We start from the raw sequence: 22,550 nt of genomic DNA on the forward strand, positions 1-22,550 counted from the left end.
CTACTCGGTACTTGAAAAAGAGTTATTGGCCATTAAGAAGGCCTTCGAAGAATGGAGACATCTTCTACTAGGCTCTCCCCATGCCATAGTGGTCCGAACAGATCATCAGAACTTGAAAGTACTACAACAGGCTCAAACCACCAATAGTAGACAAGCACGGTGGGCGTATTTTTTTTTGCCTTATCGGATCGAATTCACCTTTCTCCCAGGAAGCCAGAATCTGAGAGCCGATGCATTATCCCGAAAGAAACCACATGTTTCTCAATTCTGTTCAGAGAAGTTGTTTCCTCAAGCGAGATTTGTGGCAGTCATTTCCGACTTTCTACATCTACTAAAGCAGGATACCATTAAGAATCAATCCAGATGTGAAAATCTTCTTTCTACTCACCATCTTACAAGAGACCGAGGATTATATTTCAATGAAGAACAAGTTCTAATTCCTTCCAGCGTTCTTCAATCTGAGGTTCTTCGGATGTGTCATGACTCTAGAGCGGCAGGGCACCGGGGAATACAGACTACTCTGGATTTGATAAAACGATATTTCTGGTGGCCAACTCTTCAGGTCGATGTTCATGATTATGTACACTCTTGTGCAACATGTATCCAGTCTAAATCTTCACGAGCACCTCCTTTTGGTTTACTTACCCGCATGCCTATACCAGAGAAACCTTGGCAAATCATCTCCACCGACTTTATAGTGGATCTTCCGCCTTCCTCAGGTTATACGACCATAATGGTCACCATAGACTACTTGACCAAGATGGCACACTTCATTCCCTTGGTCAAATTGCCAGGGGCAGCCCAAATGGCTAGGATCTTCATTTCTGAAGTGTTTTCCAGACACGGACTACCTGAAGTCATAGTCTCTGACAGAGGGCCCCAATACACTTCACAATATTGGAAGGGAATCTGTCACTTTTTGGGCATCAAGAGGGCACTCAGTTCGGGATATCATCCCCAGACCAATGGGCAGACGGAACGTCTTAATCAAACACTGGAGGGATACCTACGTTGTTACGTCTCAGCAGCTCAAGATAATTGGGCTGAACTGTTATCAATGGCAGAGTTTGCTTACAATAATGCCAAACACACGGCTCTTAAGACTAGCCCCTTCTTCTGTTCATACGGATTTCACCCCTCTTTTGTCCCTACTGCTACTCCTTCCTCCTCTAAACTACCAGGGGTAGACTGTCTGATAGACAATATCCAGTCTGGCCAAAGGAAGGCTCGTTTGGCTCTTCAAGAAGCCCAGGATCGAGCCAAGCGATATGCAGACCAACATCGACGCAAATTTCCAGAACTGCAAGTAGGAGACAAGGTTTGGTTGGCCTCTCGGTTTCTTCCAAGACACTTAGTCCCTTCTAAGTTATCTCCTAAGTTTTATGGTCCTTTTAAGTTGTTATCCAAAGTGGGCTCGGCAGCTGTTCGACTGGCTCTCCCAGCTGCCTGGTCCCGCATTCATCCTGTTTTTCATCTATCGCAAGTGAAACCTACTGTAGCCGATCGTTTTCGACGCTCTACTAAGACCATTCCACCTCCGGTAATCACTGATACCGGGACAGAATATGAGGTGGCCGGTATCTGTGATTCCCGCTACCACAGGGGTCAGCTGCAATTTCTCATTGATTGGAAGGGGTATTCTCCGGCTGAAAGAACGTGGGAACCTGCTTCTGGGGTTCACTCTCCTCTTTTGGTTCGACGTTTTTTTCGTCTACACCCCGGGAAGCCTGGATCACCCCCCAGGAGGAGAGGGCATACTGTTACACCTTTCCGTCATCGCTGCTTTTTACATTTACATAAGCGGAGACTGTGTAGTTCCGCGCTTTGTTGTACGGCAGCGCTGTCTATTCCTGTCAATGCTTTCAGTTTCAGCGGTACTGTTGTTCCGCGTTGCCAGCGTACGTCAAGAATAGGTCACATGATTCATCCACGCAACCAGCTGACTCTTACGACAAGTCATGTGACACTATTTCAGAACCGAAGGCTTTCACCCTCTCGCGTCGCTACTGACTTGCATGACGCTCCGTAAGTTCGAATTCTAGGTACTCCTTACTCGTTACTCTCGTGTATCCAAGCTATCCTGCCTGTGACTATTTATTCCTTTTTCTCTCCTACCGTTTAGTGTTCCCCTCCAGCGCTCCCTTCCAGCTATTACTACCTTTCAGCCAGCATTTCCGGGAACCCGTTCGCCATCCTATTCCAAGCCTTCATTACAAAGTGAAAACAACGGAATCCCAAGTCTTTCTGACTCGGTGAGTTCCTTCCCCGGTCCTCCGTTTCTTCTCCGTTCCTGGTTAGTTATTCACCCGTTCTTTCCCGCTCCTGTTTAGTATTCTTTCCTCTCATTACTACAGAAGTTTCTGAAGGAACTAGAACTCCAGTCCTTACCTCCCTTTCTCTCCGAGAAACCTCCACCTCTCATCAACAGCTAGAATCTACCAACTCCATCCGTAAGAACATACTCACCTATACTTATTCTGTTCTTCTATTCCGGTTTCCTCCTATATTTACCTGTTATTTTCTCCCGATAGAACCTGTGATACTGCCATCGAGCCAGGAGTTCTGTGCCTTGGATAGCCATCTTTCTGCAAGGATCTCCGACAACGCGTCCAGGGTTTTTTCCCCCTTTGGGGGTTTCCCTGGGGGTCCGGCCTCTCCCTGTTGAGGTTTTCTTTCCTTCTGGAGGGATAGAGGTCTCAGGACTCTCAGGGAGGCTCTTCATTTCCGCCGTTGCTGTCCCGCTTCCGACGTTCTGACCAGGTTGGTGGAAACTTGTTTATACATTCACCCGCCTTTGGGTTTTCGTATTGATTTCCCGGAGCAAGATTGTAATAACATTGTTTATCACTTTGGTTGATGTTTTAATTTTTTGTTATGTATATGAAATTTTTTGTTAATGCTATTTGATTAGCCCTGATTTGAAAAAGACGCAGACGTCGAAACACGTGTAATCCTAAAGGGCAATGTTTTGAATCAATTGCACAATTAAAAAACCCAAAAGTTTACAATTTGGAGAACAAAAGACAGTGTTTGTCTTTCTTTTTCTCCTCCATGACAAGGGTGCGTGATACAAGTTAAAGTAACACAGTTTATTGTATTCTAACCTTAACCATATTTCTAACCCTTGCCCTATCCATCGAATTGTATTCAATGAAAATGCATTTTGATGGAAAGTATTTTCAATGAATAATATTTGATGGAAATGCATTAGATTAATCAATTTTCGATGAAAAGTGTAGATACCCTCTCTATGTATGTTTATGTTAATGTGTTCTGTTTCTTCCTTTTCAGACCCATCCACAGCGTTTTAGGTGTGTGCTTGTTTTTTCTGCTCATTTGGAGGGGGGCAAGCTTGTTTTGGGCTGGTTTTGGAAGGGCGGTTAGCTTATTTTTTCTTTCCGACCTGGTAACACTGCAGGGGATACCAGAAAGGTATGGGATTCCAAATATTACATTACACCGGTTTTTAATTCGGGTGGTTATTGGCAAATTGGAATTATCCACAAGAATATCACTAAGAGAGATTATTGTTACGATGAATGCTCATTTAGACAAAGGGCGAACAGTTGTAGCAACTAATGGTCAATGAGAGGGAGTCCTGCAGAACAGGATTGGTCGTGGATAGTGAGGCCCTTAAATGGTCTTAGGACAGAACAGGCAGGAGAGTAGGGCCTTTAGTGGTGGAGGTGTATTACCATAATTCTCATGGAACACTAGAGGACACAAAAAACTATTTACTGATCCTATGCTGGGCGCCTTGATGAAGGAGAATAATATTCTAGTCTTGCAAGAAACATGGCTTGTTGTATGTGCGTATGAGGATGCTTATGCTTCAGCATACCAATCAGCATGGCAGAGTTCGATGGGTAGTCCTTCACGGGGATTATTGACTGATTAGATCTAGTGTGGGAATGGAAGTGACAAGCGTCAATGATTCGACGAGAGGACTATTAGTAAAAATAAAAAGAAAGGAAGTATGAGACGAATCTCTTATTAATTCACGTGTATTGGCACAGAGGTATTTGTCAATTGGAGAATATGCAGGAAAGTGGGTTCTATTGTGCTAATAAATGGCACGACTTGGTTTTGGGAGGGGTCCGGAGATACTTGCCAGAGATTTGAATGCTCCGTGTTTGAAGTTTTGTCAGTATAAGTGACATCCCACCTCTTTCAATTGATAGACATGTTGGGCTGCTGTGTGGATTGAAGTGGCTGACCTGCTTGGAGGGTTTGGGCCTTCAAATGTTGAATGAAATTGGAAAAGAGGACCCTTATAGTCACACTACCTGGCACAGCGGAAAGCATAGTTCAACAAATGATTACATTTTTGTTGATGAAGGGCTGCTGAGTCGGTGTAAGAATATACGAATCAAAAACTCTCCATTAAGCGATCATTGTATTTTGATGACAGAAATAAAAATACAGAGGGGAGAGGCAATGGTTAAATCAGGGAATAATGCTTTTGAAAAATGCTTAAGGTGGTCTACGCTGGAATGGAAATGTAATACTTTTACAGTGGAGTCCTTTAATCCATTTGTGGAACAGCTCATATAAAGGACTCTGAGCTCTCATCATTTAAAATCGTATGGTCAGCAGGCTAAGCATCTGCATAGATACATACGGAAGTGGCAAAGCATCAAAGTATGAGAGCGGAGTTTAAGTCCTTAAAGATTGGGGAATTCAGGGACAATGATACAGTATTAAAAACTGTAAAGAAGCTACAATTTGTAACATCTGAGGTGCTTTTCTAAACACTCGACCATGCAGGCCCCCACGTGACTCAATCACACAGAGAGACGGTGGCACCGAGCGTTGTAAAACACATCTTTAATTAACTTCCACATAACAGGAACTGATGTTCCTCAACTATTCCCTGCCCCTCCCCCTCCCACCACCCCACGTCCCTTCCCACGTGACATGGGTGAGCTGACGACATCACACAATTGACTTATAAAAATGGGGTAAGGGGTAGGAGAGCCCAAATGCTGCAAAATGATTGTGAGAATATGTTTTAGAAAGTAAAAACGTATCAGCCTTTTGAAGATGATTAATGACATTATCATCAAACCTCTGTTCGAGTTAATGCAGTTTCAGTGGAGAACAAGAGGAGACTGTCCACCTGACTGTGAGAAGCCACCAGACCTGAAGACATACAAACACCAAGCGGAGGGTACACGAGCAACTTACCCAGTGAGTTCACAGCTTACAAGTGATGCTGGAGCGTCCCAACACTGCCCACATGGTCACAGCAGCCCGCTTTGCTTGCGAGTGAGTGAAAGCGACAATAGAAGTGATTTTTAATACCGAAGTATACAAAGCCAACAAAAGTTATGCCTGTTAAAAGCAAGGGACAGTATAACTAAGCACATGAGAGTGTGCAAAGCCCAGAAACCCCACAGGAAAGCTTTAATTGTTCCAGAAGCTTACAAGCAATACCCAAGCCAAGAGTTTATGACAAACCAGCAAAACCAGTGTAACAAACAGTATTCACGGCAAGAGGGGAACATTGAGAGGCTTAATGATTATAGAGCTTACTGCTTATGTGCTACAAAATACAAATCTACAAATTATAACAACCTACATAGCCAAAGCCAAGGTAGAAGAGAAGAGAGACTAACTTGTGATCAGAATTTGGCTGCTGGTACAGAACGGAAAGAAAGGTGGCAAACAGGCTGCTCTTCTGGAGTAGATTATCCAGAGGGAGAGGAGTATAGCTGCCAAGATGTCTTGAAGAGCACTAATGTGGTTTCTTGTTTCCCGCACAATATGTTTAAAGTATGATGCTGAAGAAATATAATGAAGTTGTTGTTACGTTAAGTTGAAAGTTTTCACTGAAGCATTTTTCTCATCTTGTTGTTGAAGTAGACAGACAGGGGAGTAAACCCGTAGGGCAAGATGCATTGCCCAAAAGACCCTGGCAGAGGCATAAGCCAGTTAGCAGTTGATGCAAGTGCTGAGCTGTGGCTCTAATTTAAACAACTCATATTGATTTGTGCCTTGTGAAAACTTGTTGAAGAAAAGTAATAATTATTCTTGAAGGCAAGTTTGAAGTAAATCATCCTGCCAAAGACATTGATGGTTGCTGCAAAGGTGAACCTTTTTCATACTCCCGAGGAGTTGGAATAGTTTATTTCTTTTTTAATCCAAAAGTTGTGGCAATATCCTGATAAAGACATTTGTTATTGCATCTGGGAAGAAAACCAACGTGAGAGAGTTCTTATTCCAGGAGGAGTGGGAACTTCTACATTCTGGAGATACTTTCTTGAAGCAGTGGAACTTTATACAAAACCTTAAAACGATATTGGAACTTTGTGTTAAAACGGATTTCCTTGTTTTCTTTGAACTGTGGAGAAAACCCTTGTTCAAATCTGGGTAAGGGAAATTCACCCAGGTTAGTGGATTGTATTGTATTGTATACAGATGTATAAAGCGCAACAAAGACCTGAAGGCGTCAAGGCTCTGGTGGCAGCAAACTGCCAGAGAGGGAGGAGTAAAGTCTGACTTAGAACAGAAATGTTTTTAATTGCCTACGGAAAGCGGATAGTGTCTGAATGCGCCTAACGTACAGTGGGAGCACATTCCACAACATCAGAGCCAGTACCGAAAAAGATCTGCCTCCTGACCAGGAGCGACAAAAACAGGGAACGGTCAGCAGAAGCTGGGCGGTCGAACAAAGGTCTCTCTTAGGTTGATAGAGAGACAACCTTGACTGGAGGAACATAGCTCCTGTAGTGTGGATGACCCGATGGACCATACAATAAATTTTAAACTCCACCTGAGACTTCACAGGGAGCAAATGAAGGCGCTGCAGTAGGTCCCGAGAGTGGGCTTGACTAGGGGTGCACAGAGCCAGCCTAGCTGCCGCATTCTGGATGATTTGGAGTCACTGGAGCAAAGCCGCCGGTTGGCCCAGATAGATGCCATTGCAGCAGTCAATGGCACCCATAATGGCGGCAGTAACAATTTTGCTCCTTGCATTGTTGGGAAGAAATGAGAGCACCTTCTTCAATACCCTGAGTTTTACAAAGCCACTTCGGTAGACCACAGAGATCTGCGCCTCTCTAGAACCTGACGACATAATCTTGATGCCAAGACTTTTAACTAGGTGGGTCAATAGTCGGGAGTCCAGCCGATGGTTGACTGGCCGATAACAAGTATCTCGGAATTATCACCGTTCAATTTTAGCCCGTTTTCAGACATCCACTGGCAGAGAGCAGAGAGGCAGTCTCTCAAAAGGGCAGAGGGGCTGTCTGTCGGGGAGTTAAGACGAAAGAAAATGTGAGTATTGTCCACATACATAAAGAAATGCACCCCAAAGCTGGCAATGAGCAGAGCCAAGGCAGCCATATATAAGTTGAAAAGCAAAGGGGAAAGTGCCAATCCCTAAGGGACTCGCAATTAACTGCCATGAGAGGGGAAGTGAAAGGAGGGAGCAACACCACCTGTATACGACCAGATAGGAAGGAGGAGAACTATTTCAAAGGCATTCCTGAAATACCAGCATCCGATAGACACTGAAGCAGTCTCGAGTGGTTAACGGTATCAAAGGCTGCGGAGAGATTGAGTAAGATGAGAACACTCGTCTCTCCGCAGTCTGTGCAACATCGTCATGGAGAGCAACCATAACTGATTCTGTACCCATGCCAGGGCGGAAACCCACCTGGAAGGGGTGAAGAATGTTGTTAGTCTCAAAATAAGTTGAGAGCTGAGGAGTAACAATTGATTCCAACAGTTTGGTCATAGCAGGAAGAAGCGATATTGGACGGTAGTTTTCCGCTACTTCAGGATCTAAGTGGGACTTCTTAAGCAGCGGGAGACAACTGCATGCTTAAGGGGGGGGCAATAAATCCGGTAGTACATGAGTATTGAAGCACCTCAGTAAGTAATGGTACCAAATTCAGCAAAGGATCCTGCAAGATGTGCAGAGGAATAGGATCCATGGGTGAAGCGGATTTGGGTTTAATGAGCACATCTGCAACCAAGCTTTCAGAAATGGTAGCAAACGTGAATTTTCTAGAGCCTTTATTAGCCAAGCAGTTCGGAGGAGTAACAATCTTAGAATAAATGCTTCTCTCTGCATGAATGTTTTCTCTAATCATGCAAATTTTATTTTGAAAGAATGAGATCGCACTGAGATTGAGAGCGAGAGGCCAACGAGGGAGATTGGACAGGAGTAGTAAGTTCCTTAGCAACTGCAAAAAGCTCCTTAGAGGAGCAAGAGGCATTGAGGATACGATCAGCATAGTGCTGAGTTTTAGCTGTTTTAATGGCCTTTTGGTAATACTTCCTTGCATGTGTATATGCCATTTTAGATTCATAATTAGCTAATAAGTGCCATCTATGCTCCATGTGACAAGATTTCTGTTTCAGTGACCGCAGTACTGAAGAGTACCAGGTAGCAGAGGGGACACTGCGCATGGGGCAAACCTGAAGTGGGGCTAATGCATCAGCTGAGTCTTTAAGAGCTGCGACCAAAGCATTGCAAGTGTTCAGGCCATTAGTTCTATGATATTGTGTAGAATCTCAGTAGATCATATCAATAGGAACATGAGACCATCGCCGTTGGAATTTCATAAGCGGATGGGGGTTTGGCTTTAGGATAGCAATCAGGCAGAATAAAAGGAATCAGAAAGTGGTCGAACCATAGGGTGGACAAGTGCTCAAAAACCTGGAGACCAAGAATTTTAGAGAAAATTAGGTCCAGTTGCTTGCCCCCAATGTGAGTGGGATTATGATTACAGAGGGAGAAGCCAGAGTCAGTCAGAGAAGCAACTAGACTTTGTGCATGAGAGTCAAAGGGCGGCAGTAAATGAATATTAAAATCGCCCAGCAACACTAGGTTGGAATTGGTCATTGCAAGATCTGCAATAGTTTGCGCATAATCTGCCACAAATTGGTTGGAAACGTAGCACGGAGGGTGATACACCACAAGAAAATAAACAGTGCATTCTGGAGGTACCTGCAGCTTAGTGAGAAGCAGTTCACGGGGAAGATTGTGTACAAATGGTACAGCTTGGCAGTTGTAAAGTTTCTCAACTATTAGCGCAATGCCGCCGCCAGACTTGGGCAGAGGTCGGTCTAGTTGCACTATATCGCAATTAGCTGGCATAACCTGCACAATGTCAGGGCCACAGTATTTGTTAAACCAAATTTCGGAAATGCAAAACACATCGGGAGTATGGGTTTCTAGAATATATTTGAGATCATCCTGATGAGCAACCGCAGAGCGGGCATTAATCATAAGCGCAGTAAGCACAGAAAGCGACTCAGTGGCCTTTGAGGGAGAAGACCGGAGGGGGTAGTACTAGGAGAACGTAAAAAGCCCTCAGGCCATGTTGTGCTGGCCGGTGCAAGATCCATAAGTGCACAACGTGAATAGGAGATATGATCTTAAAAGTTTGGAGGGCCAGCATAGTCAGGAGCCCAGAGTCCAGACTTATGAGAAGAGACATTGAATATATTGTAAATCAAATCATATGTTATATTGTTGAATTGAACTCCCATACATTTCCTTATTGCTTTATTTGTTGTAAAAGTGTGAGGGTCAGATATCCTTTTGTTGGAGTGTTTTCTTTAGTTTACTTTAGACAGGGAAATCCTTGTCATTGTAGGAATAGGGAGGCATTTATCCAACCTTTTATTTAATAAAATGGATAAAGTTGAAAACTCTTCACAAAGTTGTCCACCTAACATTTCTGACCGGTCACAATCAGTGAATTCTTTTTTGTTAAAATGTGTTCAGTCCCTTGGATGGTTGAGGAAATATGAATCACTCTTTACAGCTACTATAGACCTTACTGCTGCATTCGACAGAATAAAAAGCAATTTGCTCTGGGCAAAATTACTGGGATGGGACCGCTTCTTCAAACTAATTGGCAAATAATTTCTAAAATGAACACCATGCAATGCACTTTAAAGGAGAGGGGAACAGCATATCAATGGAAAGTTGGTGCAGACAAGTTGGAACTGGTAGATCATTTCATATATTTAGGTTTTCCTATTTTATCAAAACCTCACAAGTTCAGAATTAAAGATTGGCCGAAGGCACATACTGCGACGATGATGAATGAATTGAGTTGAGTGGACTTGAAATTTGGCAAATTCTTTGTGATCCCTATGATCACATTTTATGAAGGGAAAATAGTTCCTAGATTTTTTATGGTTACTAGTAATTTTTAAAACATGGAGGCTTGTGCTCCTTAGAGAGTAGACCGCAATGGAAGATGTTCTATCGGAAAAAATTATCTATCCATTGAAAGACTCTTTATTCTCAGATTTCTATATTTTGGTGAAGGAGAATATGTTACTTTTTTAAGAGAAATTACTGTATGATAAGTCGTGTATAACCCGCCTGTACACAAGTGTTTCTAGGCACGACAAGTGTTTCTAGGCCCAGCAAGACAAGGAAGGAGAGTCAAAGGGAGGATAAAACAATGATCATACTAGGCCTTGTGTCATTCAGATTGCGCAAGTGCACGGGGAAGGGAGAGGAAAGTGCCAGGGGGTGTGTGAGGGGAGAGTGCAATAGGCAAAGCAAAGTAAGTAAAGCTAACTAAGTGCCGCCAGGGTGGTGGCTTTAAGTAAGTGCAGGGAAGCAGGGCACTGTAGGGTTGCAGGTACAGTCCCTAAGTGTGTGGTAGGCCCAGAGGCAGTGCATAGGGCTACTGGTCGTGAAGGTGCCCATTTAGGTTCAGAGGATGGCCAGGTAACCAGTAAGCACAGCAGACAAGTACATCAGTGGGGGAGTGGGGGAGAAAAAGCAGAAGCAAAAAGGAAGGTCTTGAGTTGCTTCCGTAACCTTAGGTGGTCCTGGTCAAGTTTGAGAGAGACAGAGAGGCTGTTCCAGAGGGAGGGACCAGACGAGGACAGAGATCTACCTCCCACTCTTTGCCTGTAGAAGCGTCTGACCCTCAGAGGGTTGGAGGTGGAAGAGCTGGGGCTCAAGAAGGAGAGAGCTTTGGAAGAGAGAGTTGGATGTAGTGTGGTACCGGGCCCAGAAAGCCTTGTGGACAATGAAGAGGGTCTTGAACTTGATCCTTGCAGCCACTGGGAGCCAGTGGAGAGATATGATCCCTGGGCTTGAGGCCAAGGACAAGTCTTGCAGTCCTGTTCTGGATTACTTGCAGAGAGAGAAGAGTAGAGGCAGGCAGATTTAGAAAGAGGCTGTTGCAGTAGTCCAGCCTAGAGAGAACCAGGGCTTTGGAGACAGTGAGCTTCTGGGGGAAAGTGAGAAAAGGAAGAATACCCCCGAGGAGGTGCAGCTGGTAGGGGGACTTCTTAGAGAGGTCTGTGATGTGAGGAGAGAATAAGAGGGTGAAGTCGAGGATGACGCCAATGTTTTTTGCCTCGCAGGAAGGCACAGGTAGAGGGCCCAAGGAGGGCGGCCAGAGTGAAAGAGGGAAATCAGGAGCAGGGGTCTCAATGGGAAGGATCTCAGTCTTACTGGCATTAAGGCAGAGATTGTTGGAGGCACACCATTCCTGAATTGCGAATAGACAGTCAGGAATGAGCGAGAGAGGAGAGGAGGTTGAGGGGAGCCTGAAGGAGAGCTAGGTGATATCTGCATAACACTGAATGTTAGGAGAGAAAGTAGCGATGAGGTGGGCCAGAGGTGCCAAATAAAGGTTGAAGAGCCAGGGTGAGAGGTTAGAGCCTTGGGGAACACCACATGTGGAGAGAAAGGACCCCAGGTGGACATGGGAGGGTAAATTGGAGAGGAAGGAGGACAACCAGGTGAGGGCCTGACCCGTGATGCCCAGGTTGTCACAGAGACGATTGCTCAGGATGGCGTGGTTGACCGAGTCGAAAGCAGAGGAAAGATCAATGAGGAAGAGGACAGAAGGAAGGCCAGAGTCAAGATTAGAGAGCAGGTCTTCACAGATGTTCAGGAGAGCAGTTTCTGTGCTTCTGGCTGTCTAAAGCCAGACTGATGGTCATGGCGATAACCACCAGGTGATGTCTGTATTACTGACAAGTGCTCCGCTCGCTCACCGCCTCGAGCATTGCCTTAATCCAATAATCCCTGTATCTGATATATTATGCTGCTGTCTCTCTGAAGTGGAAATTTGCAATGGCGCCGGAACCCCAGAGTTCCGTCACGCTGTTACGAATTTCCGCCTCACAGTGCCTCCTATCGAAGCCCCCGACGCCGGAATTTCCAATCCCGTCACGTCCCCAAGCGGATATGCTCCGCCACCTTCCTACGCGCCGCTCCCCTCGCGTTCTATCATCGCGCTCCCGTGCGCTCCAATATTGACTGTAATAACCATAAAATTGCACCATAAACACAATTAAAGAAAATGAATTCACTTATCTCTCGGCTGCTCCAGCAGCAAAGAAAGAGGAAGGACTACGAGGACAGCTGGTGATATAGAGGATAGGAGAGGTGTAATTGGACTGTGAAGACACGTGATTTGAACAACCTATGAAAAACGGACTACAAATATGATGGTTTTATTGGGATTTGTAGTTTTTTGTTGTTATTATTATTTTTCATGTTGTTTGGTTGAAATGCTGCTCCACTAAGTAAAGAGAAGTGAGAGCATAATCTTTCGCCTCAGAGTCTTTAATAGAATCATGACTTTCTTTAACAAATGTATGGGAAATCTGTATTCCTTTTTCTTTGATTTTTGTATATGTCATGGTAAAAGGTTATTTTACTTCAATAAAATATAATCAATAAAAAAAGCACAGGTTTTTACATCAAATCAGCGTGCCGTGGTTACTGGCAATCCTGCAAACTTATCAACCACACGACTTTGCCAACACACTACAGAACCCCTGCCGGGAGTCCGTGCTTCCTACCAGCCAGTTTAAGACGCCAAGCTTCGTTTCGGAGAAATATTAGAGAAAACAAAACAAACACACCAACAACTGCGAGCTCTACGTCTTGAACCTTTCGTTGTTTTTACACGTGTTATGGTTCTTTTTCAAAGGGTAGTCGAGCTTGCTTTTCTATTTTAGTTTTGTAGCCTATCAATAATGTCGTGTTCCAGGAGCAAATTGAGGAAGTAAGCCCAAACTCCCAAAAAAATGACCTAAAACACACGAACACATAACAACGTCAGAAGGGCCCCGACACAGACAACACGGCCTGGTAAGATTTTTTTCATTCGAATTTTTTTTTTTAGGACAGCAGGGCTTGCACTTGCAGGTAGGAGTCAGCCCATGTTTTGGCTGTGCGGTGGCCCGTTACTCTATTCACTTTCATGACCCATTAGACCAGAGCCGTGCCTGGTTCGCTCACCTCTGTCTTTATGGCACAACGTGGAACGTTTCCACTTACTTGCAGTACCCCCAATGTTAGCGACAACAGCACTCTGTTGCCCTTCTCATTATGTGCCTCAGAGTGTTACACCGTACCCCATAATAAAAAGTACGGCTGACGGAAGTGACCGTTTATTTAAAAAAAAGTGTGAAAATTGCAACATTTTGCAGTTCCTCGGAGGGAGGTTGAAATGTTTCCATTGGATTTTAGGAGGGAGAAAGTAAAAAATAACAACATATTTGTGTAAAAACGTCCGAATCCAAACATGCCAGCACCCCCATTTAGGCTGGAGAACCCTGGCTTTTCAGTAAAAAATATAACTATGTTTCAAGTTCTCCTGCCTAAAATCATTCTAGCACCAATGCATTTACACCTCCCTATTTCACTTAGGAAATCTCCCTCCCAGGTGCTCTAGAATGCTGGCATGTATGCGAGTCTCCTTCCTCAATCGGGAGGGTTGGCATTTTTGCCATGCCTAGTGGTATACATGCCAACATTTTGCCACAGCTAGGCGGGAGATTTTGTTACAGAAATATGGAGAATTAAATTTTCCCATTGGATTGAATAGGGGTTACAAATATTTTAGGGGACAGAAATTAAAACATAGGACCATTTTTGAGGAAAAAATCATGAGTCTCATGCCCAAATCGGGAAGGTTGACATGTATGTAGTGGCACAATGACCATTGGGCAGATTGAGTTTAAGACCCCCCTCGAAATTTTGGGTTATGCTGACTTCACCTGGCAGGCCTACAGAGCCATGGCAGGATAGAACAGGACACAGACAATTGGCAATGCCAACAGTTTGGTATTTTCTGTAGGCATGGGAAAAGCACTTGCCAGACACATCTGCAGTGGTATTAACTGGCCTTTAATGATAGCAGGTGCAAAATGGTGCGAATACCTGGGCATCTAATAGCAGTGTGTAATACCTCCTAAACAAGCCAAAACTATTGGCTTTGCCAAAGCATGTTTTTAACAGGACTTCAGTGAAGGACATTTGTTGTACTTGGCGCTGCTTCCCCAGCGAAACTCGACTCCTCCACAGATCTGCTTCCAAGACGGCATCAAGCACAGATGGAACATAAATGCCCATCTAACACCTCCACATCCGCTGCCACAACGAAACTCGAATTCCCCACTGTTCCGCTTCCAGTGCGGCTGCAGACACCTTCATGTGTCCTCATCACATGTTCTGACACATAATGTTCCCAGACTGCCCACCATGTCTTAGTCCTAGACGTAAAGTCACGTCCCTCCCAGCACTGAGCTGCTGCAAACGTCACACAGATGCACGTTGAGAATTCCCTTCTTCCGAATCCTCTTCCGCGTTCCAGCTGATCACGCTGGAACACACGATGATGACTCCCCAATTTCGTCACTCTGCACACGGGGAGCATGGAGTGAACAACACCGATGCCTTTGAAGCAGGCGCTGCACACTGACTGACCGTGGTGCCGCGTTGCGCTAGGACTGGCGCTCTCCATGATCCAGGCCCCTCACAGCAGCCTAACGGGGCAATAGACACCTGCCTCGCAGGGCACCAGCACAAACAGCAATGCGCCTCCCCAACACTGCGTGTAAACAAGTGCCGGCGGACAGGCGCCTTTATCACTGACAACACTGGGTACCAGAACGCGCCAACGGTCTGCCTCTCCAAAGCTCCGGATGTCCAGGTGCCCGCGGACAATACGACACTGCCGCAGCCAGCACTACCAGGGCTACTGGCACTACTCCACACGCTGCCGCCTCTCTTCACCACGCAATGTGCGCTCCGGACAGACTCAGAGGTGTTGGCCCCTCACCTCACGCCGCCTGGCAGATGCTTACCTGCGCCTTGTTCAAAAACGGATGCACACTATCCAGGGCACAACTGTCAGCCCGATGGCCTGCTGAGGGCCCCTCCGCTGGGACACACGGCAAGGTGCTTCCCCCCCCAGCACCGCACGCCGACTTGTGTGCCGATTCAACACCTCATATCAGCACCACCCGGCCTGCTGAACAGTGTCTGCATCGAGCCCAGACAAGTCTCGACCCAAAACTGCTGGCAGTTTCCTGGTGGGACATGAACTCAAAGGAGGGCGATTCTTCCTGGCTCTGCACTGTCCCCTCCACGACAGGATCCCATCCTCGTCGCCAGTGTAATATCTTGGTACCTGAAGTAACACCCGGACCAGCAGGTAAGATATTTGTAGGTTTATTGTAAGTTAGTTGCCAGGAACAAGAATCGGCATGTCCCTCCTTGCCAGCTAGATCTCAACTGTCAAGTATGGAACCTCATTCAGAGCATAACAACCAACACTCCATGCATACTGACATCACCACATTCCACACATGCTGACATCACTACATTCCATACAACAGTGATGTCACCACCTCACCTCAGATACGGAGTGTTGGTTGTTATGCTCTGAATGAGGTTCCATACTTGACAGTTGAGATCTAGCTGGCAAGGAGGGACATGCCGATTCTTGTTCCTGGCAACTAACTTACAATAAACCTACAAATATCTTACCTGCTGGTCCGGCTGTTACTTCAGGTACCAAGATATTACAACATGCCAAGTGCTTATAAATAAGGTGGTTGAAGACAGACACAGTGAGACATTTCTATTACACAAGTAGCAGGTTTAAACCTCCAACTCTCAGAAGACTGCTTTGAAAAAACGCTGGAAGCACTTTGAGTGCAATGTTTGATGGTAAGACTTGATTAAAGCGAGCGCAAACAGTTCCCATGAGGAGGTATTTTGGGCAGGGAGAGGCAGGAACTGGGTAGGAATGACCATACAGATTTGAATGGCTATGGGCAGTCAATGGGTGGGCAAATTACCAAACAATACCTTCCGACTAGGTTTCCCTCCTCATGTCCCATTCCTCCTTATCTATTCTCTAATGCAATAGTTTCGGTTTATAGATGTCACAAGCAACACCTAAAAGCCCAAACTAATAAATGATGCCAGCGCTGCACAGTTAACAACAACCCGGCAATTACTAATGTAACATGTTTCATACATTTTTAGGCAATTGAAATGGGGATGGGGTGCTAGTACTTGCATGTCAGGGAAGTGATTGGAAGGGTAGGGGAATAGGAGACTGCTCATTCTCACAGCAGTTCTTAAATGTGTGATTTTAGTCTTAAGGAGAGTTGCGTGTAACATTGAAGCTGCTCTAGAATAGTGTCATTAGAATGTGTAAATAAGTTAGATGCCCCCCCACAAAGTAAGTTTGTCCCTTGCCCTCAGCCTCCCCTCTCCTGACATTTGAAGGGTTATCCCCCACCAAACATTTTGCCTAATTGCACCCCTGGCAATGCCCATTACCTAGACGATAAATATCGCTATTAGGACGACCTTAAAATAAAGCATAGGCTAGAGTGTGTTCACTCTTTATGCTCAAAGAACGCAACACACTCATATATGCCAAAGGACAAACACGAGCTGAGAGGTGCCTGTTTTAGGGGGGTAAGAAAGAGTCTAAAATGGTTGGGGGTGTATTGCTCTCACCCAAAAGTGCACGGAACAACCATAAATCATCAATGCAATTATAGAGCAAATACTTTGAACGTAGACAGACACAATAACTCACAGCCACGCACTCTTAGAAGGTAATCAGCTCTTATACGGCTATTTATTCAAATCTTAGAAGTACATAGAAATAACTCACAAAAATAATATGGACATAGATCACAGAAGAAGTAAAGAAGTCAAAAGGAAATACATCACCGTGAGCGTAACAGGATTCCTCATCTCGTCCAGAAGTGGCTGGAAGACCCCGGGAACAGCCAGGCCGAGACCACCACAGCTCACAGGAGGGCCGGAATTAAGCATCCTTCTCCGGCTGAAGTCCCACCTGACCACCTCCGGGCTTCCGCATATATACACACTCCACAAAGGGGAGTCAATTCTCATACCTTCTGGAAATTGCACTTGCGCAGTTGAGGAACAGCCGTCGGTTGCCAGCTGGGTCAATCGAGAGCTCCCCCTAAGAAGCGCAGGGACTCCTTTCTCTAAAAACACGCTCCACGGAGAACAGTAGCAAACCATAACAAAGCGAGCTTTCCCAGCAGAAATGTCCTTGACCGCATACCAGATTTGGAAAGCATATGTTTCTCAGCACCGTGAATCTAACACTCAGCAAAATGTGTGCAGCTTTTCACTACGGTATGAAGTAAATATCCATCATGGCTCCGAGAGCTCCCAAAATGCATTGTGCACCAGTGCCATTTTAGATCAAGCATAACAATTCCACCCTTGGATATTTACCTTCCATAACCCGGTGGCACAGGTACCGGTCTCTGAAACCTACGAAATGTTAAAACTAAATTGGGAATACATTGAATGCAACAACAACAAGCAATTATGATCGATAATATAATAAAAATGCAAGCAAAAACGTAATGCAGTGTACCCCCAATATCAGGTATTCATGAAAATAACCAATCCCACCAGTTTCTATTACGATCTTGAGACACTTGAGAAATGAGATCTCTCAAACCTCGAATATGACTTTCAATAGATCGTGAATGGTCACTTAAATTGAAACAACACATACCTTCAAATGCGTTACACCCTAAATTATGTTTTAGCAATAGATAATCAACGGCAGCTCTGTTCTGCAAAGTTGCTTTTCTAATAACTTGACTATCAAGGAGTCATTCTTCCAAAGCCTGCGAAGTATGATTAAGGCTTTTAACTACTAAACATGCTAATTTCATCAAAGATTTGTAACCTCCAGCAGCTAAACCCCAGACTCCCACTAATGAAAGGGTTAATGCTAGAACCTCAGCTTCTGATAACAAATGTACATGTGAATCACAGTCCGGAGATAGACCTACAGATCAAAAGTTGACCTTTTAACTCGAGTTATCGCTGGATGTAAAGGAAACATCATTAGTCCTAATCAAGTTAAAGCACATGGACCTCCAGAAATGTTAGCTGGAATATAAGTATATATAATGTTACCACATGAAAAGAGCTATCCTGTTGGAAGTTTCACATGATTCAAATGACTAGCAGTTATCACTGTATGATTGCAGTATGTAGTGTTATTTACACTGGTGCATTTGCGTGACACTCGCAAACACAGTCGCCTTTCGAACATAGTATGATTGCGCTGATTGGTCAACTCTATTTGACGGCATTTGCCAATTTCTTGTGCATTGCAGGTCATAACATAACATACATCACCTTGGGTTATATTGTAGGTAATAACACGTGTCGAATTTCTCCATTTACGGTCAGTCTCTTGGCAGAACCGACAGTATTCATAAACTGAAAAAGATTGTCTAATATCTGAGTCTTGAACTAAAGAATCATTGTGTGTGATGCCGAAGATATGCTTTAAAACCGGAACAGGCGTCGGACCGCTACTAAACACGTAGTCAATAAAGCTTCAGCATTGGGCACATCAGTAAGACAAAAGTGTGATATGTTCAGTACTTGCTGTGCCAGGTATATCCACATATTCTCCTCTTGCGTAATCATAGGAGCGTGTTTCCGCCTTCCTACGAACGTGTCTTGCACGACTGGCATTAAGGTTGTTTTCACTGGCTCCTGATGTGTTTGTCGCATTTCACGAATCCATGTCTTCTGTCTGGTTGGCTTTTCGGCACTGGCATAAGGCTGCTTGGGGACAACATTATTCATCACTATCAGAATCCCCTTGATCACTGGCACAGATGTGACATTTGTCTTTGGTAGTAGCAGACTGTTTAACTCTCCCAAATGGAGTCCATTTAGTGCCACAGTTACACCAACCAGACACAGGATCCACAAAGCAATCCCAGAAAAGAGATATCAGTGTTGCACATCACTCTCTCAGGTAACATTTGTCTGCGGGTACATATTGCCATTTCTTTCTACCAGACTCCATAAATAAAACTACTTGATCTTTGCCTGATGCAATGACATCTGCGGGCACTGGTGGGCCACTTGGCTTTTCCACTCACACCTTTGCACCCGGTACCATACTGTCTGGAGAGCCAAAACCGCGACCCCCACTGGTAGTTAACACTGTAGGAGGCTCCCCCTTCTTAATCAAGGACAACTTAATGGGAATGCCTATCAATTGGGCTACTCGATCACCCTTGTGGATTGATAACAATTGATCCCCACTATTCATTAGGATGACTTTAATCTCACTCTGGTAATCAGCATCAATTACCCCTCCCAACACTTGAACTCCTTTCCATGTTAGGCCAGATCTAGGGGCAATCCATCCCATATGCTCTGGGGGAATCTGTACTCCAATTCCTGTTTCAATTACAACTATTCCTCTTGGATCTAATCTGATTTCTTCATGGGAATGCAAGTCTACCCCTGCTGACTCTGGAGTTGCTCGATAGGGAGCTAAAGAACCTGGAGTAATTTCCCAGTACAATAGTGTTTCTCTAACTGAATTGGGTTGAACCTGTAAAGTAGGAGTCATTAATCGCATCAAAGGAGTTTCATGTTCATACACAGGCCTATTGTTTAATACTTGCACCGCATCAAACACAATCACGCCAGCCTGCCAAACTGCCGTCTCCAGATTTGCGCAACTGTTCTTTCAATAACCCATTCATTCGTTCCATTAACCCTGCAGCAGCTGAATGGTAGGGGATGTGATACAGCCACTCAATACTCTTTTCCTGACAAAACTCCTGGATTAGTTTGCCTTTGAAATGTGACTCATTGTCACTTTGAATCTGCAAAGGCACTCCATAATGTAATATGATCTGATCTAACAACCTGATGGTGTTTAGTTGGCTTGCACGTTTGCACGGCAAAACCATCAAATATCCCGAGTATGTATCCACAATAGTGCATGCATACTGACAACCTCTGCTGATTGGCATGGGACCGATATAATCAATCTGCCAAATTTGACCTGGTAATTTTCCTCTTCTCAATGTGCCTCGAACAATTTGAGGGATAGGTCTATGCAATCGGTGTTGGCACACGGGACATTGCAAAATGATAGTTTTCACTACTTCTAAAGGAAGACTGATTCCTCGAGCTTGTGCCCACCTGATACTAGCCTTTTCTCCAAGGTGCCCACATTTCTGATGGGCCCATTTGGCCAAACCCTCCAAATCGTCTTCCTGAGCCTCTGCATCCACTGATGAAATCTTGGTGTGTTCATCTGCAACAGAATTAAACCAACGTTCTAATGAGTCTGTGGCACAATGTGCGTCCACATGATATACAGTGACTTCACTTTGTAATGACATTTTTGCAATATCTTGCCACAGTTCTTTTCCCCACAACTCTTTTGAATGAATCTTCCACCCATTCTTTTGCCAAGTTGGCAACCACACTGCCAATCCGTTCACCACTGACCATGAATCTGTGTATACATAACACTGACCAGGGGTCTTTTGTTTCAATGCTTGGTAAACTGCGTAAAGTTCTGCGAACTGACTGCTCTTTCCTTTCCCTGTCGTTGTCAACATCTTTTTTGTTTTGGGATTGAACGACACTGCTTTCCAGTACCGCTCAGTTCCCACATATCGAGCTGAACCATCCGTGAAGCAAGCATGCTCCGTTTGCTCCACGTTCAAATCGCTGTAAGGTACTCCCCATTTCACGGGAGACTCACGTTTTTCAGGCACTTCCGGTGGTATATAATCTGAGGGCGGTATGTTGGCTACTTGCTCATGTAATTTTTCCACTCCACCCTTTCCTGATTTGGCTCTGTCTTGAATATACCATTTCCACTTAATTATGATGGCTTCTTGAGCATGTCCTATTCGATGCATTTTAGGAGAGCTCCGTACCCATTGCATGATTGGTATTTCTGGTCTCATGAATACATCATGGCCCACCGTCATCTACTCGGTATTAACAACAGCCCAATAACATGCCAGCAATTGCTTCTCAAACGAGTGTATGAGTTACCAGCGTCGGGAAACTTACGACTCCAAAACCCTAATGGCACACGTTTCCTGTCTTGTTTCTGCCACACACTCCAGTTAGCATAATTGTCTTGTACAGACACATTTAATTCCACTTCGCCTTCCTTCAAGGGCCATAAATCAAGCACTTGCTGCACGGTGTCTTTCGCCATCTCAAAGGCTTTCTGCTGCTCTTCCCCCCCACTTAAACTCATATTTCTTTCGTGTCACCTTGTAGAGGGGGGCCAATATCTGCCCTAAATGAGGAATGTGCTGTCTCCAAAACCCAAACAATCCTATAAACTGCTGAGCTTGCTTTTTGTTCATTGGAGTGGTAAATTCAAGTATTTTCTGGTGGGCTTTTGGCACCATTTCTCAATGCCCATGATGCCACTGAATTCCTAGGAATATTACTGTTTCAGCTGGACCTTGAATTTTACTCGGATTAATCTCCCACCCTTCCTTTTTCAATCCTTCCATAAGGACATCTAACTGGCTTTGCACACTGTGCTCATCCTTGCCTTGGATCAAAATATCATCAATGTAATGAGAGATTTGTATGTCAGGTTTACACGGTATCTTGTATAAGTGCTCTGCCGCCAGCCGGTGACAGATAGTCGGGCTGTGCATTTACCCCATAGGTAGCCTCGTGAAAGTGTACTGACGTCCACTCCACGAAAATGCAAACTGTTCTTGACACTCGTCAGCAATTGGCACGGAGAAAAATGCATTAGCTAAATCGATCACTGCATACCAAGTCCCCGCAAACTTTTGGACATTTTCAATGAAGGTAATAGCGTCTGGGACTGCGGGCACTAAGGGAGGAGTATGTTTATTCAACTCCCTGTAATCCACCATCATCCTCCACGACCCATCTCCCTTTTTAATAGGCCAGAGAGGATTGTTCCATGAGGTGGTAATAGGGCGTAATACACCCGCCTCCACGTACTCTTTGATGGTGTCTGAAATATCTTTGGGCCCCCCAGGAATGCGGAATTGTTTCATTGCTACTCGCTTGGTTGCCACTGGCACTTGCACTGAGGGAATCTTCAATTTGCCTATGGTAATGGCTGTACAAATTAATGCACTCACCCCAAACTGGTACGTTTTACCGCCAAGTCCCAAGGTTAACCCTTCCAAAATGTCAAAGCCAGTTATCTATTCAGGTATTGGGACAATCAACACTTGATATTTCTGCCTCTTCAAATTGCCTATTTTCATCTCCACCTTCGTTTTTACTGTGGGGGTCTCCTTTCCCCCTAAACCTGTAATAGTAAACTGTTTACCTTTATATCGTGTTGGATTACCATGAATCAAAGAGGCCTCCGCCCCGGTGTCTATCAATGCTCGCACTCCTTGTGTTTTTCCTGGCCCCCAAAAAATCTTAACATCAACATGAGACCGCCTATCCA

General features: G+C 44.7%; 1 protein-coding gene across 2 annotated transcripts in view; it reads left to right on the plus strand.

The window, feature by feature from the left end:
- The first annotated feature begins 12,972 nt into the window (after positions 1-12,972).
- The window catches only part of FAM120B (family with sequence similarity 120 member B), a 1,542,581-nt gene continuing 1,533,003 nt past the window's right edge, over positions 12,973-22,550 (plus strand). For both annotated transcript variants that reach the window (XM_069606906.1, XM_069606905.1), the window contains exon 1: positions 12,973-13,096. The gene's annotated coding sequence lies outside the window, so the exon portion shown is untranslated. The remainder of the gene's footprint in view (positions 13,097-22,550) is intronic.

Source organism: Ambystoma mexicanum, chromosome 4p, assembly GCF_040938575.1.
Source record: "Ambystoma mexicanum isolate Mex_15411 chromosome 4p, UKY_AmexF1_1, whole genome shotgun sequence".
NCBI classification, from domain to species: domain Eukaryota; kingdom Metazoa; phylum Chordata; class Amphibia; order Caudata; family Ambystomatidae; genus Ambystoma; species Ambystoma mexicanum.